We start from the raw sequence: 13,226 nt of genomic DNA on the forward strand, positions 1-13,226 counted from the left end.
AAACTCCCACCTTTGAAATATAAACTCTTAATGCATAAAATCTGTAGTAAATGAAATTGCCATCCCTCTTTTCTGTTGACACATACTGGCATTCTTTTTTTGTGTGTTTTCATAAAGTAACAATCTGCGCTCTTCTCCAGTGTCTGTCATTTTGGATTCAGCTTGCATTATTTGGGTCCATCAAGAAAAATGACACTATTCAGCATATTTAAAAAGATAATATGAAGAGGTGTGCCAGAGGTGAAAGTCTTATTTCCATTCTGATTTGGGCTATAGTCCAGAGTCAACTTTAATAAGCGCAGAATTAAAATGAAAATCTGCCAGCCCATACTTTTGATTACATATTCATTTGATCTTAAATTCTCCTCGTCAAAACTGTTGCAGAAACCTTTTATCTGTCACACTCAATCAAATCACTTTTTCGTTATTTCCCCACTGGGGGACTTAAAGCTTATGGTAGCACTTTAACATAAAAGGATGAAATAACAAGGTGAGGGCTGGGGACTGGCATACGCTAGTAACAACAAGACAATTCACAGTAATTATCTGGTAATATAATAGAGTTCAACCACCTCAGAAGACTAGATATAGTGCTGAAGCACTGATTACTGCAGAGCTATAGACAAAAGGTTGCTTCAGTGGGGTGGCTGGTAATTACTCAAAGAATGCATACATAGCTTACAACTGAGCCACACTCACTTTCCTTTTGAGAGATTTAACCTCTGCGGTGAAGCTGTTTGCTCATGCAGCTCTCAGGAGGTGAGCCACCGAGTCACAGAGATCTGTCAGACTTCAGTTGTGTTTGGAGACTAAACCACCACTGACACCACTTTATTAGATGGCGCTCAGCCTGTTTTTCTAGGAAGCAGAAAGTGTGTTGAAAGCTGCTGAAAGAATTGCACTTGTGTAACTCTACTGAGAACACTTTCCTTGAGCTCATCTTTATTGTTGTGTTATTCGGTGGTTTGAACTTAACAATGAGTGTGGCAAATTGCAGAGGTATTTTTGAAGGAACAAGAGCAACTAAAGTGTGGCTACAAACACCAGCATTCGAGGTGAAGTCAACATGATTCCTTTCATAAACTGATTCAGCCTCTGAATGTTAAAAAAATCTAATTTCTACCAAGACTTTAAACCTAATGGACTACAGCGAGCCGAGGGGATGGGAGGATTCAAGCCAGTTCAGCTCTGGTTAGAATCTGCTCAGAAAAACACCTCAGGGAACGAAAGGCTGTTTTTCTCATATCTTTGCAGCACAGATTACAGACATGGCAATGAGAGCTGGTGCTTAGGGGAGCTGTGAATTTGTCCATTTGCTGCCATCAGTGACAAAATCTGAGCTGAAGGAAATGTTCAACATCACGGGTTAGAATGACGCAGGCAGAGGCTCTTCACATTTACAGCTAAGAGAGCTACAGGAAAATGTAAATATATATTTAAAAAAGGAGTACTCCACTGAAAATCCATATTTGGAGAATCAAAGCTTAAAAGGAGGCACCGAAAATGTAATGTAAAAATGTAAAATGTACCTTGCTTTAGTAGTTGTAGTCAGACCTCTGCGAGGGATCAAGCAACGGACGTCTAGAAAGAGACAGAACATAAAAAGATACATTGTTAGTGGAATATTCAAGTTCCTAAAGTAAAACATATTTTATACCTCAATGATCAATTTATCTCTCTGACCATGATGTTCAAATGGATTTTTTGACATTTTGAAAGGAGTGGCATTGGGCGACAGAAATCTTATTAAGCAGTACCTTTTTCATTTGTACCTCAACTCAAGGTTTCCTCCGATATATGTAACTGTCCTCAGTTTTCTAGTATGTGAGGTGCTGCTCCTTTGCTATGACCTCCAAATCTTTCTCCAGAAAGCACAATCATATATTCTATAAAGTCTGCACCAAAGTTATCCAAGTCAATGATGTCATCCATCGTTTCACGTCTTCCCCTCTTTCAAATTCCACTTTCTATGCTTTTCTGAATAGATCCAACTTTATTATACAAAGAGCACACAACAACCTCTTTGTAATATTTCTAAGCATGACGTCTTTTTAAATGCTTTCATTTGTTTTAATGGCTCCTCTAAGGAACTGAAGACAATCATATGAGCTAATTTTATGATGCAAGCGTACACATTAATGTTCTAAATTTAATAAATCTAACTTTGAATATTTCAGCTTGTGTTGTTCCTGATTGTGCATAGCTGTATTAATAATTATGCTCCTGTGTGTCTCTCCATCTCTCCCTGTTTCTCTCCTCTCCCTTAGGAGAATATGTAGTGATGACAACATATTTCCATTTGAAAAGGAAAATTGGCTATTTTGTGATTCAAACCTACCTCCCGTGCATCATGACTGTCATACTGTCTCAGGTCTCCTTCTGGCTAAACAGAGAATCAGTTCCTGCGCGCACTGTATTTGGTGAGTGCCATTTTGTGTTTTTATTCAACTCAAAAAAACAAAGAAATAAAAACATTAAATGATTGATGTCTGATGATTTGATGACTGGCAAAAATGGAGCTTTTAAATTGTAAGAGCAAAAGAAATGTGCAGAGCTGCGTTTGTTCACGTCGTCAGATGATTCAGCAAACAGCAGAACAAGCGGAGGGTTTAAAAAAGGAAAGTTCTAGTTAACATAATGATGTATAAAACATAAGATGGTGCATTTAGGTGCACATGGGCATGAATGAGTCATTTATTTTTTCCAAAGCTTTTTATCACAGTATTGATTTGTGCTTACACCTTTGTAACTGAAAAACACTAATTAACCAAAGATAAGTAGAGGCCAAGCTGGAAAATAAAATTGGAAGTGTGGCAGGTGATGGAGGAGGTGTTGCATCACTCAAAGAGGATATTAAGCTGCTTTCTCAACTATATAACAGCCAGCCTAGTTCGAAGTGTTATTATTCACTCGATAAAACCAGGCACATGCTTTTTAAAAACAGAGATAATGCCACCAAAATCACCATTAAAAAGGGTCAAATTAAACATTTGCAGTTGGTGGGACAAAATAAATCTGTTAAAGAAATGGTTGAAGATCAAATCCTCGCCATCTAGTCTTATAAAACAGTGTCACCATTACACCAAAATTTAATCAAATCCAAGCTTTTATAGGAGCATCTTAGATTTTGCAAACTAAATGTGAAAAGAGTTTTTTTTTTAAGTGTAAGCTGCTGTGCCCTTATTTAATTTTTTAATATTTGACATTTTCTCTGTTACATATGTGACAATTGACTGTGTTATCCTCCCTGTGTACTGTGATTAATAATAGATTTAATTTGTCCATCCAGCCGGCTCCATTCACATTAAGAACATTTTGTCTGCTTAGATCACCCCACACTCAAAGATGAGATGTGATTCACCCCTCCTCTTCTCCTTTCTGTTTTTGTTGCACTGCATAATCTATGAAAGAACCCCTTAACCCATGTGTATTGATGTTTGTTGAATAATTAGCATTTTGAATTGGGAATGAAGCACACATTTACACACTGTAGCACACGTTGTGCAATGGAGGTTGAATAACATGGACAGCAAGGGGCAGTTTTCATCATTTTGTTCAGGATTCAGGATGCATTCTGAATAACCATGGCTCCTCCACATGGTTCTCCACACATACACACACACACAAGACCATTTTTCCTTGAACAGTCATTTGAAAATTATTTCAGTCACACATGAAATTCCATTTTTAGAGAACAATTTCCTTCACATGAGGAGAGAAGCTATAATCAGTGTCTTTTATCTCAGTGGAATGATTGAAACATTTACTGTGAAGCACACAGTTTCCAGCAGTGGTCACATCTTGTATCATTTGTTCTCACCACCACATAGATCAGCTGTAAGAAGGATCTTTCTACTCAGTTATTAGCTGTTATGTGTTGTAACTAAACTTATACCTGTATTTGACTTGAATATCCACATTGATATTACAAGTGTCTCCATGGCCTCAAGTTATCTGACATTAAAAAGGGAAACTCAGTATCTTTCAATCTAAGTGACTAATGGGAACAGCAATTTTTGAAAATTAGTCCAGTATTGAGTGAGAACGCTTCAGCTGCCCGTCGTGAGCAATAGCACCCTGTCAATGCACGTCTATTAAAGGTGCTTGTTTTTGCCACTGACAGGCTCGGATTGTTATTATAAAAGTGTCAACACTATGAGACGGAGCATACAGAGAAATAAAATGTTTTTCTTCACCTGATAGATAGAGAGTCATGAATTATTATATTGCCATCTCTTATTTGATTTTAAAAAATCCCAGGCATCCTGAACATTAGGTATTAATTGGCACCTAGATTAGATCGTTAATAAATAGGTCTACATTCAATTTTCTTATGTTGTCTAACTTTAATTGATTTTGGTGGCGATACCGGAATTTTAATCTTCCATACACAGTAAATAACTGAGTGGTCACTGAAGCAGTCTGACAACATACCGGCTTTAATATGTCTGTCAGGGAACAAAGACTACTTTCCGTCTGTGTGGGAAAAATGCAGTGATTGAAAGAAACATAGCACACAGTTAAAATGTTGGAATATAGTCGAGTTATGTAAAACACAGTGCCTGAAAATGAATCAATCTCTGTCCTTAAAGAAAGTGAATAGTTACCTATCAATCTTTTTATGTCACAAATTTTAATTTCTTACCCATGACCCTCTGAAATGAGCTGACCTCGCTGTTCTGCAACACAATATTCATTTTTAGAGCTTACTGTGTATCTATTTTTCAGCAGATGAGATAGGCTTGGAACAGATGAAGTGATTGCTTTGATATGGTTGGATGAGCAGCCATTGTCCGAGCCACATTTCATTCCCAGCAACACTGACTGTAAAGGCCAGGATGTGAAATGATCTGCCAAAGTTTCAAAGTCTATATGCCAAAGGATTAATTTCCAGATTTATTCACTTTAGTAGTTGGAGATCTGTTTTCACTCTTCACACTGGTTGTAATTTAAACCAACCGTGGCACATAATCCTGCACTTGAGATTGCTTGCATCAAATGTGTGAAGGACAATAGTGTGTCTTTGTTTGTGTATTAAGTAAAATAAATATGAACTTTTTTACAACTTGGGTCTTATTGTCATGGTTTTTAATGGACCTGTATTCAACATTTGTCACTGTAGACTTTTGTTCCCTTTAACTCCACTAGAAAAAGCTTTATGAGGGCATCTATTGGAGCCAGGAGAAAAATACAGCCCAAAACACTGATTACAATGGTTCATTGCATTGAGAAGCTAATTCATGTTTGAACCTGCAAGATGAACTTTGCTTTCACTTTACTTTGAGCCCAAAAAAGTCGTTTAGATGGTTGACCTAAACTGTTTGAAAGCTATGTCACTTGGCTTCCTGTGAGTAAAATGTCACCATAAACAATAACGAAACCTCTTAACTGATCTTTTCATTTTATCCTCAGGGGTCACCACTGTCCTAACCATGACCACCCTGAGCATCAGTGCTAGAAACTCCCTTCCTAAGGTGGCCTATGCCACCGCCATGGACTGGTTCATGGCTGTGTGCTATGCCTTTGTCTTCTCTGCCTTGATTGAGTTTGCCACAGTCAACTACTTCACCAAGCGCAGCTGGGCATGGGATGGGAAAAAAGAGGGCATGGAAATAAGGGTGAGTGTTCCTTATTTGAAACAGTTTAATATCAAGAAATGAATGGATATCACACGCCTGCACTTTCTATTCGTCACAGTGCACCAACATTAACAAACACAAACACGTCTTCCTAAGAAATTAAATGCAACACACGTTTTTTTCCTCATCTCTTCTCCAATTTATTCCATTCCAGATTAATTGTTCCCCATCATCTTTTGCTTTGATAACCTTGGTAAAAATGCTTCAGATCACTCAAAGTCCTCATTTTACACTGGAAGAGCGATGAGAGCAAATTGCACTTTGGAAACACTGATAGAAAGTTCCCTCCTTAAAGCAGCGCGGAGTACTTTATAAAGACTATAAAGCAAGCTTTTATTTATTCATTAACAGCCAAATGGAACAGGGACAGTGGGGCGGAACAGTGAGAGCAGAAACAGAGGTAAACTCCCAGAGACACTGGCCCTGATTTATGACGGTAGCATATGTTCAAGTCTCTCTCTTAAAGTCAGTGTTGGCTCATTCTGCCCGGGAAAGATGGCTTCCTTGCATCCAGTCTGCACATTGAAAAGGCCCAGTGATTAAAAAGGAGTGAGTGTGTGCATGATTTAAAATGAATCCCCTCAGGCTGACATTTTTATTTTTCAGTGTGAAATCTGATAAATCACAGCTTACAGATTGGTCAATAGTCTGGGTTGTTTTGTGTGCTGTTTATACACACGGAGGACTGTGAGTGAACTTGCATCAGAGTAGGAAAGTAGAAATATATGTGGGTACAGAGCATGGATGTGTTATAAGAGCTGGATACTGGACCAAAAATGGCACCTATTCAGTCCAATAAGAACTGCTCACCTGGCACATACGCCAAAAGAGGTTTGTAGCTCTTAGATTCGCAGTAGTGTTTCTCCCGCTGGCCCCACCCATGAGTTCCCACTCAGTCCACAGACTTAACGTTGTGATGACACAGATTTTTAAATCACTTTTCTTGGCTCAAGGGATCCATGGATCAAAAATTCATAATAGAAAGAGTCATAATTGACCTTGTTTGCAGTTGGAGGTTTCCTGTCAACAGTTGTTTAGACATCTCTTTTACAGTTGTGGTCTATGGGGAAAATGCTTTTCAGGCTGCAGGGAATTTTTTTGCTGCAATACCGCGAGTGACCACTGGGGAAAAAAATTGGCTGCAAGGCTGAGTGGCGGCGCCCTATCCAGCTCTTGTTATATATCCATGGTACAGAGCATTTTAGCACAAAGTAGTTTTTTGTGCTTGGCTCCATTCAAAGGATTTGTGGTTTTATTTGGAGGGAACTGTCAAATGTGGATGCAGCAGTCTGAACAATTTGCTTTTCTCTCAAGCTGTGATGAAACAACATAAAAAGTCTCATGATAGATTTACCATGATTTCTATGCTGCTTTATAGCTGATCACATCAAATGAAACAGATCAGAGGCATGAGGTGGTATCAGAGGGGACATAGAGAAGCAATGGGGACAATTAAAGCACTTTGTTTTGTGCTGAATGTATGAAATACCCATGTTTCTCTCCAACTCATTTAGCAGTAGCATACGCTTCAAATTTGTTGAAGCAGCAATGAAAGGAACAAATGGTGATTTTCCAATTTCAGTACACATTAATGACAGAATCAGGTGCTGATAGCCTGCTGAGATTTGAGTGACTTTAACATATGCCCAGATGTTGTTTGAGATCAGTTACCTTAGCAAATGTGCACACGATGTTGAGAAAATGTCAATGAATAGCTTAGAGTAACTGTACAATTTGCAGAACCACATGTGGAGTTTACAAAGTCGCACTGATTACTGACAGCAAGAGAGCAAGAAAGCTGGCAAACACACCGCCATGTATTTCATGCATTTCAGATGTAAGAAACTGAAGTGCAAGACTTTGTTTTATATTAAATTCTTTAAAATCTAATTTTTAAGAGAGATCTGATCAAGTAGACAGCACAAGAACACTGTCATAATAAAGGAAACATATAAATGCTAAGGCTAATTACTGCTAATTGTGCTAATTACAAAGTGTAAAGCTAAAATGGGATGAATGGCCATCTGGGTGTTACACTTGTAAGGCAGCATGGAAATCACGGTTGCTCTGTATTGCCTTCATCCTTGTCATTTCTAGGTAAATGTTGTTGTTACAGTATGTTGCTGCTAGTACACAAAAATGCTGGAATACTTCTATCAGCCACAGACAACATGAAAAGAATCATATTTCTTCTACTGTGACAGAGTGCCACAAATCTATTTTCTGCTACTAATGTACAAACTGTTTGACACAATCAGTACAGCCCTTCCAGTTTTTTATAGCTTGACATTTGCTGCTCTGAGTGATTGGCAGAAATGCATATTGCTGCCACGGAACTTTTCAGTCGGTGCGGATAATTTGCAGCGTTACATTGCAGCAGAGTGGAGGGCTTTTTCTTTTCCTTTTCTTTTTTTTTTTCCCCCTTTTGATGCCTCATCTTAATGGCAACAGCCTGGGCTGCGTACTTGGGGGGCTGTGCTGAGCACGCAGTTGTCATGATAGATAAAAAAGAATGGGGTCACAGAGGGAGACATGGAACTCCCATCACACTCCCCACCACAATGAGCTACTAGGCAAAGGGACCACACTACAAGTGCTTTTTTTCCTTTTTAACATATTTACAATAAAAAAAGGACCTACAGGAGGGGAACCTACACAGAAAGGAGAGAAGGTTTAGCTCAGTAAGTCCTTTTGAAAATACCGTCCACAGTCATCTGAGGCCAGGATTCAGCCACCACTCTTACTGGAAACAAACAATGACTTAATCGCCCCTAGGCTCCTTCTTTTTTAGGTCTGAAATGGTGAGCTGCAGACGAGTCAATGTGCGCTAATTTACTTTGGTGGTTATGGAGCTTCTCCCTTTTTGTCGCCTAACATTCTGTTTGACAAGCGATCTACCTAATTAGCTCTGCCCTCGCCGGCTGAAGGTGTGCTTATTACAGAAATTAGCCAGTGGGGAGTTGGGTTGGAAGGAAAGCCTGCATATTCTTGGTTCTCCATGACATATGATTGGACACTACTGTGTTAGATATTATGCGCTGGTTTCATTAGCAGATGCGAGGGCAATGGCTCATTGTGCAGTGGGCTTTTCTGCTGGAGCCAATGAATGATCACAGTTTCACATGTATGCCTCATAATCTTGTGTATCCACACCTGCAGCACAAATTACTACTTGTACAGAAATTTTGACACGATAGTTGGTTAGAAAATGGTGGTGACACAGCCTGTCATCATCATTCCTTGCAGTCACATTACAGCAGGGCACAGCAGGACACTGGTACTCCTGGTACTACACTTTACTGAACAACAAGGAAGCTGCTACAGCTAGTTGGTAGCAAAACAAAACTTAAGAAGCGAAGCTACAAATGGGAATTTGGTTCACTGAGGTGGAAAAAACAATCCTGAGCTACCATTCCTTGAGGCATCTTGTTCAAACCTTTTTTCATGAGAATTCTTTTCTCCGCGCCTTTGTTGTTTGAGCTAGAGGTGTCGCTATGCTGCCTCTTGGAAAGCTTCCTCTTACTGCTGCAACTAGGAATAAACTTTGTAAAATAGCAAGATGAAGAGGTAATATCTGACTGACCATCCCTGTTTTTATTGCATATTAGCATCATCCTCACATGATGCAGGGCTTTTATCAGTTCAGTGTTGCAGTATGACAAGTTGATTTTTTCTATATCTGGTGAAAAGCAGATACATGTTTGATGTGCTGTTTTAGGAATCGATGCTGTCTGAGAGAGACAAATGAGAAACAAAAAAATAAGCACAGGAACAAGTAAAAGAGAAGCAGAAGTGTTTGAAGGAACCAGTGTTTGCTTTAATTTGGGATTACAAAGTGTGTTTAACTAACACTCGCTGACAAGTAACCTATAACACAACCTGCCGTGATGAGATCACACTCCACCACTACAACTACCAGATTTCCCAAAAATGTGGTAGCGCAAACACAAAAAACACCCTCACACACAGGGACACAAACAGGGACAGAGTGGCTCCCTAAACGTTGTCCACACGCTCATACACCCACATGCTCACATACTTGAGGCTATTAAATATGCCAACACCTCATCTCCAATCTTAGACAGGGACAGACTGTCACAAGGTTCGGTTACACGCACACATGCACACACTGAGCTCCAAACAGCAGGACACAGCGAGGTTCATTTACCCCCAGGATATTTAATCACACTCATAAAGAAATTCTGATGCAACAATTTGCAGAAGTTACAAAGACAAGGTCAATAGATGCATTGTATTCAGGGGTATTTGTGCCTGCAGCTAGCCAAATGACTTTGAATAGCGTGCAAAAATCTTTGGCCGGGAGTAAATTATGTGCTGTGTCACATTAGGTTTATAAAAAAACATGCACACAGCCCAATGACACATGCAGTTTCCCCAATAATTAGACCATATGAATTACTGCAGAGAACAGCCCAGCTAAGTAGCAACAGAAAATTACTTTGTGTTGCTCGTTTGTCAGGTTTCTGGGCACAGAACATCACTAATGCCAGGGACCGAAGACTTTAGATGGTTACGATTAAGGTCATATGACACATTATTGTAGTGCAGTTCACTTTTCCTGCTGAGTAAGCTACTGCTGTGACAGGGAAGGCCTCGATGTGGAGGAATCAATGTCCTGGGAAAGTATTTGGCTATCCAGGGGGTATTGGTGCGACTCTGTCTCCCTGTGCTAATTGACTTAAGATGGACCTCTTCAGGCACCGACTTGCCATTTCTCTGTTAAATGCAATCAACTGTCTGCAAGTTTTGTTGGCTCGCTGTTCTTGCAGAGGAGCTTGAAGGATCATCCTTGCGTAGGAAACACTGACAATGTTTCCTCCTCAGTCCTGCAGTCTCCATCACTGTGGACAGCTTGTCTGAAGCTTAACAACAACTTGACATCATTGTGACACCTGCTGTTAATATTATTCCAATGTGTCACATGTGACATTGAAGAGTGGTCTCCCTGTGAGTTTTATGCATAATGACACGCTGAGCAAACATACAGTACATCCCTTGCCACATCTAAAATCATTTTTCTGCCTCCATTTGTGAGTGTATGTGAATGTTAAAGGATGAAGACCAAACAAAACATTTGGTGATGAGCTGCGTGCGAAAAGAGATCCACCATGAAGCGTTTTGGAGGGGAAAGAGGGGACATTAGTTATGCTAATTAAAAAGATGGAGTGAAGGGGAAAGGAAGGGAAATTAAATAAAGCTGAAAAAAGTAGAGCAAAAATTAAAGCCGGGCTCAAGACAAAAGTGAAATCAGGGAGCACTGAAAGAAAAACACTATTACATTACACACAAACACAGCTTAGTTTTGCTGCAGATCTTAAAGTGGCCACAATGGGGATGAATGGTGTGAAGAAAATGACCCCAGTACGGGTTCAGACACTGCATGCCACACAGGAAACTGAAACTCTGCCTGGTGATCAATCTTGGTGCCCTACTTGTTCTCTCACATGTACCGTTTGCAGGGCATGGCACTCTTTTAGGCTGACAGGATCCTCAGGTGATACAAGTTAAGCTACCAGAGTGTACCAATTTAGCAAATAAAACTCTGTCTCCCTCTGCGATTTCAATATGAAAGACAGTAATGATTTCTCTCGTAGAAGGAAGAAGACAGCTTCTCCAGCCAGCTTTATCACATCCAGCCTTTGTCTTGTTTGTTTTATCGTGAGCTGTTTGCCTGAAGAGCCTTGGCTGCTCTCATTGATACAGTTTGTCAGACATGTCTGCAGGCACCGTTATTTTGCTTTGTTTCTAATCCTGCTCTGTGCTGCTACTGCTACTGCTAGCAGTATCAGACGCCAGTCCAGCCTGGTCCTGCAAATGATGAAAATAAAATTGTTACTATTTCCACACTTTTAATTTTACCAGCCTGATAACTCAGTCATGAATTTTTATCATGACCTTTTTTTTTCTGCAATCCAGATTTGTATGGTGTAGATTTGAATTGACAGTAGTGTAAAATGTTCAAAAGTACTTCCAGCTAGATACTGATGAATAGAGTATGTAAGTTGGGTAATTTTAATATAATTGGTAAACTTTTTTTCTTTTCTACTTTTCTTTTCAGGAACCGTTTCAGGCTAACATGGCCAGGATTAACGATATGGTTAGGCTTTTGTTTTGTTCTTGTGTGTGTCGTGTCTCGTGGTGTTGCTTCTATTTCCTCTTTATGAGTTCAAATGGAAGTATTGTTGAGTCTGGTGCTTCGCTCCTGACAACCTTTACTTTACTGCCTTCTTCCTTTTCAGAGAAGAGAATCGGCGACTCTGTCCAAAAAGGCAAACAACACCTTCAACATTGTTGGAACCACCTACGCCATCAACGTAGCTAAGGACCAAGGTTTAACGACCATTTCCAAGAGTGCCACCGGAGCGTCGGCCAAACACCCCTATCTTCATAAAATGGATGACCCGTACACGGAGGCCAAGAAGTCCTACAATCGTGTCAGCAAAGTGGACAAGATATCACGCATCATTTTCCCAGTTCTTTTCTTCATCTTCAACCTAGGCTACTGGGCCACATATGTCAACAGAAAGCCCGCTATCATGAAGGCAAACAACCTAAACTGAATTTGACCAAATGCTAGGCTTGATCTGGTTTGGTTTGGAGGGTAGACAGGTTTGCAGGAGGCCAAGTCCATAACATCTTATTGTGTGTGTATGTGTGTGCGCGCGTGTTTCGTGTGTCTGTTTTTTCTTAAGAGTTTGATATTTTGCACGTCTGTATAGATGGAAGGCAAATTTTAACACAGTAGATTCACAGTGGACCTTGGAGGGAGCACATTCTCACATTAGACTGTGTTTCATTTCTTTTCTCCCCTCCATAGGGCTGAACAATTGATCGAAATTTTATCGAAATCGCAATATCGCCTACTGAAATTTTCAAATCGCAGGTGGTGCAAGATTTGTTAAAGGCAAAATGTGTCAAAATACCATTTTAAATTAAATATTGTGCTGCAGAGACGTCCTGGCCTACACATTATATTCTACAGACTCAAGAAAACATCTTTGTTGGGTACAGATCCCCGCAGAAACAACACCATAATCATTTTAATATGTTTTTCAATGAAAATGAGAATGATGGTGTAAAAATTATCTTTCCCTGTAATATCGCGAATCATATCACAGTATCAGTCAAAATAATTGCAATTAGATATTTTTTCAAAATCGTTCAGCCCTACCCCTCCACACTTAGCTCTGGCCCTGTTCCCTGTTGTGAGTAACCAAGTGCTCCTTTGCTGTATCTTGATTGCTTGCCGTTTGTAGAATAGTCAAACTGTGTTTTCATTTTGTTTTGAAATGTTTGCGCTTTGCTTATGATAAGTCAGGGCAAGCATGCGTTCGAAATTTCATTGTAGCTCATTACCAATGATAAGGTTTTGACATGTCCATCGAGTTAACAACATGCATGCACGCACGCACACAGAGACACACCGTGATGCATCAGAAAACGCCAGCGGAGCCATTCGTCGCTCGCTTTACTGTGCTCCGTTAGCCGGGGGCAGCCTGTATAGTTCCATAGGAAAATCATTAATAATCGTCAGTGTCTGGCCTTCAGCTCAGACCCGATGCAGTA

General features: G+C 39.9%; 1 protein-coding gene across 4 annotated transcripts in view; it reads right to left on the minus strand.

Annotated features, from left to right (window-relative positions):
• The window catches only part of gabrb4 (gamma-aminobutyric acid type A receptor subunit beta4), a 198,404-nt gene that overhangs the window by 176,132 nt on the left and 9,046 nt on the right, over positions 1 to 13,226 (minus strand). For 3 of the 4 annotated variants that reach the window (XM_042430552.1, XM_042430555.1, XM_042430554.1), the window contains exon 2: positions 1,530 to 1,581. The gene's annotated coding sequence lies outside the window, so the exon portion shown is untranslated. Of the gene's footprint in view, positions 1 to 699; positions 1,413 to 1,529; positions 1,582 to 13,226 lie in introns of all 4 variants that reach the window. The other variant, XM_042430550.1, reaches the window with a different exon arrangement.

This window comes from Thunnus maccoyii, chromosome 13 (assembly GCF_910596095.1).
Source record: "Thunnus maccoyii chromosome 13, fThuMac1.1, whole genome shotgun sequence".
Classification (NCBI taxonomy): domain Eukaryota; kingdom Metazoa; phylum Chordata; class Actinopteri; order Scombriformes; family Scombridae; genus Thunnus; species Thunnus maccoyii.